We start from the raw sequence: 6,385 nt of genomic DNA, 5'->3' as shown, positions 1-6,385 counted from the left end.
TCTGCTTTAACAATGAGGGCAGCCGTGGTTGAGATTCAGAAGGCAGAGACAGCTGAACACTTTTTGGCCTCAGGGACAGGAAGACTTCTTGCTAATGAGATTTTGGGGAGGTGAGAGCAGTGTCACTGCCGGATAATTCCACCTGAATGACTCATTTTGTCTCCCTCTGCCACCGGCCACCAGTCAGAGCCCAATCAACTCTTTATTGGAGTGCTAGGCCGATTTCATCTTCTCCTCCATAGCAGGCTGCATCACTTTCTAAGGAAGTGAGAGATGGTACGAGGAAGCAGGCTCTTAATCATAACACCGTACACGTAGACTTCATAGAAAAAACATTCCATCCCACAAATCACCATGAGTAAAACAAGATGAGGGGGGAATTCAGCAAACGTCTTCAGCAGAGTGATAAGGTGGAGAAAGGCAGTTGCCCCCGTGCCCCTGTCTTCTGTTGCTGGTGTGCCTTGTTGACCGAGGCTGGACAGGATGTTCAGAGACCTGTTTGTTTTTCCTGCTTGGCCTGGACGTGCACAGCCACTTTCTCCCCTCTGCCGGGGGGCCAGCCATCTCTCTGCAGCACTCTCAGAATGTAAATAAAGGCTGGAGTCATGCGAGTGCTGCTGCCCTGAGCGTCCGTGCGCAGCTTCACCTGTTTATGAGAGCTAATGACCACACTCGCTTTGCCAGAAAACAGATCTGATCAAAAAAGCATAACCGATATACGGATGATGCAGGAGAAAAAGGTGCTATCATCCTTTCCAACGTTTTTCCAATTGTTAAAAGGTACTTTTATGCTGAGTGCATTTTCTGCTCTTAAATTTGTTAAAAAATTAGGAAAATAAATGTACCTTACTGCTTTTATTGGAGTGGTTAGGCATTATTTTGGTCAATGCAACCAATGTAAATATATTGAGCTATATCATGAAACAGTCCTCTGGTTTCCCCCACAGTCCAAAGATATGCAGTCAGGCCAATTGGACATGGTAAATTGTCCACTAGGTCTGAGTGTGTGAGTGAATCTGTCTGTCTGCCCTGCGATGGACTGGTGACCTGTCCAGGGTGTATCCTGCCCTCCGCCTGATGACCACTGGGATGGGTATCAGCACCCCCCACAACCCAGAAGGAGAAGCGCCTTAGAAGGTGTGTGTGTGTGTGTGTGGGTTTTCTTGATTTTTGCATATCTTCTTAAATTTGCATTTAAAATCACTTTCATATAACGTGAAACCCATGTGTTTCATATCAAAACACTCCATTATATTTGTCACTACTTTCCAAAATGACTGCAGCAATTTCAGTGGCTTTAAACTCTTTGCACACCATGTTACATGTGTCTCCGATGTTAACTGAATGAAGGGTTTCCATCATGATTGGTCCTTAGTAAAGTGTCCATTGATCAGTTTCACACAAAATACAGACACACCCATTACACCTGGTCAGAGGAGGATGATGTGTTTCTCAACCCCTCTTCATAGCCTCATAACAGCAGACGTTTATGGGCCCCAGAGGATTAAAAATACTACAATCAAGGGCTCGCAAGTTGTGCAACCTAAGTGTCAGTCCTATTGTCGAGAGATTGCAAGTTCAACCCTCCATCCAATGCAAGGTGCCCAAAAAAGAGCAAAAACATACTGAGCTGGTTCTCTCTAGGTAGGTAGGATTACCCTCCTCTTTCCCCATCAGTCAATGCAATGCCTGACAACATGGGTGTTTGATGAAACAGAAATGGCAGGTAGTGTTCTCCTTCAAGTAAGTTGGGCTTTCTGATGATGTTGTGTTATCAGCTGTTTAAAAAAGATATGATGTCTTGCTTGGTGTCATGCTAACCTTCACCATCCTAGCTTGATTGCATGGTGAGACTTAGCTTGCGGGGTGGACTGCCTACAACTAAACTCAGAGGAAATATAGAACATAAACATTACTGAGAGGAAACATATCACCTCAGGTCACAGTAACATTTGAAGAATTACCAAATATTAAATTGTTGCTTTACAAACTGAATCCTGAGGTCTCATGTTATTGTTGCAGACGAGGCTCCCAGGCATTTGTTAGCTATTTTATGTTTTACTGCTTGTAGATGCTCCCTGGCCAGTAGTTCATGATTGTGGTGGCAACCATATGCTAACTTTTGCACAACCCCTCTATAAAACAGTCCTACAGTGGAACTGCCATCATCTATTATTAATCAGCATTTGCAACAGTTTAGCAGAAAGCAGTACATTATTGTTTGTGTACAAATGCTTTCACAGTTTGCGCTGGGTAAGGAGTTAACACACCAGTTAACACCAGTGAACAAAATAAGGATAAAAAAAAAATAGATTAAAGTTGCAAACAAAACACACATATAGCATTCTAATGGCTGAGCAAACCAAACAATTTATGTATTCAACAGGCAGCCTGTTTAAATTTCCCAGATACCACCTGTCTGGATCACCAAACACACTCTGACCCATTTACAGCTGGCCATAAACATTATGAAGCTGGGAGAAGATGGAGAAGATTCCCCCCAAACAAACTCATGTGTTTACCAAACGTGTGAAACACCATTGATTTTTTAAATGGGGTGGTGAGCTGCTAGTGGGTAATTTGGAAAGAGGTACAGCCCACATGATACACTCTTGTGCTCTCACGATTTATAGTATTTATGGGATGTTCTGAAGCATTTCCTCCCCAGAGCATGGAATTTTACAGGACATCAGTGAACTAAAGTTCACGATTACACACACTGAATGTTACTAGTTGGCTACATATCCCAGTGCTATGGGAATAAACCTTATGTTGCCTTTGTACATATAGCATAAGTCTAATATACGACTGCTTTCTTCAGAAAACTCCATATTAATAAAGTGACTGTACATGCGGACATACATTTGTTGTGTGATTGCACTGTATGGAGAAGCCATGCACTGTTTGCTGATACGTTGACATAAGTGTAGAACGTTCCTCTGTCATCAAGGAATTTTTTTCTTACAGATGATTACTGGCACTTTTGCACATTAAGTAATGCAACTCATTGCTTAAGCATTGCTTTAATCCAATGAGATTGGTCAAACATGTCACAGCAAACCGAAGACTAGCTCTAATTTAATCAAAGAAGAATGTTTTATTTATTCCAAAGCACTGGAAATTAAGGGATTAACATACGAGTGGCAATATATGCTTTTGGTTTATCAAAAAAAGGTGACCTTGTCATTTAGACTGTTATAAACTGTTTTAAAGCCATTTTTACGCCATGTTTAAATGCCAGCTGACTTTTAAATTGTACAATAATTTAAAAATTAAATTTTTACTCGTATTTAAACGAAAATAGTACAAGGACAAGATATTTAATGCAATGGCTATGTTTTTTTGTAAAAATATGGTCATTCTGAAATTGATGCCTGCAATGAGTACCAAAAAAGATGCGACAGGGGCAATATAGGACTAGAAACGTTATGAAATGTTCAAAAACCTTCTTAAACATCCATCCATTTTCTAAGCCGCTTCTCCATCAGGGTCACGGGGGGATGCTGGAGCCTATCCCAGCAGTCTTCGGGTGGAAGGCAGGATACACCCTGGACAGGTCGCCAGTCCATCGCAGGGCAGACAGACAGACAGACACAGACAGTCACTCACACCTAGGGGCAATGTAGCATGTCCAATCGCCCTGACTGCATGTCTTTGGACTGCGGGAGGAAACCGGAGAACCCGGAGGAAACCCACGCAGACATGGGGAGAACACGCAAACTCCACACAGAGAGGACCCTGGCCGTCCGGCCGGGGAATCGAACCCAGGCCCTTCTCGCTTTGAGGCGACAGCACTACCCACCACGCCACCACGCCACCGTGCCGCCCCCTTCTTAAACATGTGAAGCAACAATGTTATGGTATGGCACATCTACAAAGGACCAGGCTGTTTATGAGCAAAGTTGGATAGAGGCTTACCCCTGCCAAAAAATGTGTCAGTAAAGGAATCAGGGCAAGATCGAATACCACAAGTGAACGCTTGTGCCCTTGATTCCTCAGATGGCACTACATGCTTCTGTGATGGATATGTAGACTTGCACTTTGAAAGCACCATTAATACTGAAAGATATACACACACTTTGAAAGAAAATATGCTGTCTTCTAGATGATGTCTTTTTCAGGGGCATCCATATTAATTTCAGCATGAAAATAGCAAGCCACATTATGCATGTGTTAACATAGAATGGCTGTGTAATCAGAGAAAGTGAGTGGTAGAGTCCAGACCTGTCTCCCACTGAAAACGTGTGACGTATTACAAAGCTCAAAATAAGACAATGAGGGCCCGTACGGTTCCCTAGCTTAAGATTCATAATAGAAGAATGGCAAAAATTTCCACTTTCAGCCCTGGATTGGTTGGTATCTTCAGACCCTGTTAACTGATAGCACAACGGCAAACATGCTCCTGTCCCTGACTTTTTTCCAGTCGTTAAATTTGGAATAAGCTCTTATTTGGAAAAGAAAGCAATAAAGTTCATACGGGAGAGCATTAAATATTGTGATTTTGTATTGTTTTCTACCATCTTTGGAACTGCAGAATTATTAGGCCTGTTTTGGGTCAATACAATGCATTCTGCCACATGGTAATCATAGTGGACAAATGGGTTACAGGTTCTGATGAAAAGACTCTTGTTTCTGAGTAGATTTATGGTCCCATTTGTTTTTTTTTTGGTTTTTTTTTCTGTTCTGCTTTGTGTATCCGTTACACATCTTGACCCCAAGACAGAGATCATGGGAAATTTCTTAAGTCTCTTTCAGTCTTCTGACTGTCAGCAATATTGCAAGTGCAGTGTCCATTTTGTTTACATGTCTAGTATGCACAATTGAAGGAGAGGATGTTGATCTGTTAATGTATGATGATATCAATTCCTAAAGACAATGATGGCCTGAGCAGCGACGCATTTAATATGAAGGCTTTCTTTCAGATTATTTTACTATCATATGACCATACAGCATGGCCATTTTTAAAAATGTGAGCAGATATAGATGTGAACACATCAAGGCAGCCCAATTAAATGATCACATGATCACTGTAGACATATATATATATATATATATATATATATATATATATATATATATATATACTTTATAATATATTTATAATACATCTTTGTCTCTGACCATTAAATGACAGAGTTAAACTGGCACTGACATAATCATTACCAACAAGGCCTTGAATTGAATTACAGAAACGGATGCATTGTCATATTTCCCCTTTCTAGAGACTTAATCACCGTCTAAATGAAAACATGATTATTTCAGCAGATGATTCATTACTAATCCCAGTGACTCATCACTGCTATGCATATCTCAGTCTTTAAGGATTAGCACTGCAGCTTAACAGGTGATGGCCATGTCTGATGTAAGATCAGCTGAAAGATGTGGACTGATCAGAAAACTTGACTGAGGTTATTCAGTCGGGCTATATAGATCTATATTTTACATTCCTCAGGCCATATTCCTTTCCTCAATACATAACCTAAAGTTTTTGCATAAGGAAAAGATTTACATATACAAAAAAAGAAGACAAACAACAATATGAACCACAACAAAGAACAAAATTTATAAAGAAACTCTTTTTGGCTTGTTTCTCTTAAGAATTAGAATGTCATATCTTGTAAAGGAGTATGGCTATTCATCTGGGCCAGTATAATAAAGTTAGTAGATTGTGGTCCCTCTTGTACCTCATGTGCTTTAGTTTGTTCCCAGAAGCCGAATAAAACCATAAAGAGTGGGAATGCACCACCTGGTAAAGGTGAGGGAGGTTACATGTTGATATCTTTATGTTTGCACAGCTTTCACTGAATTAAGATTAAACTGACTCACCAAAAACAAAAGAACACATACTGAGATTAAAGGTGCCTCATGACAAATTACTGAACAGTTAAACAAGATAATCACTTTTGCATTTTTTCCATTAGTACAATGCCTCATGTCTGGCAAACTGAGTTTTATAATAGTTGGCAAAAAAAACCCAAAAAACAATTCGGTGGTAATGCACTGAGACGCTAATCAGTCAAAATGATTAAGTATAACGTATGAACGCATTTTCTTATGAGGAAGAATGATGCAGTGTAAGCTCATCTCCAAAACACTTTGCTCTAGACTAAAAGACAGTTGTCTCCAGTCATGCAGAGAAGAGGCGTCAGTGGTTTTTATTTGTTTTATTGGGGGAAATGGCCTGTTTTGATACTAATGCAATCATGCTAATGTGGCCCTGAGCCGAGCCCAGTGTACATTTACAGAGAGCTCACTACCGTGTTCTGTTACTGTCACCAGGCTCAATCTACGGCTGATGCTGTGCACAGTAATAAAGTGGAATCTAATACAAGCCTCAGAGTAGGGTCATTTTGAACATATGTCTAACTATACAGAGCATAGGTCA

This window comes from Pygocentrus nattereri, chromosome 13, assembly GCF_015220715.1.
Source record: "Pygocentrus nattereri isolate fPygNat1 chromosome 13, fPygNat1.pri, whole genome shotgun sequence".
Lineage (NCBI taxonomy): Eukaryota > Metazoa > Chordata > Actinopteri > Characiformes > Serrasalmidae > Pygocentrus > Pygocentrus nattereri.
The sequence above is the reverse complement of the archived record's forward strand: the minus strand, read 5'-3'. Positions refer to the sequence as shown.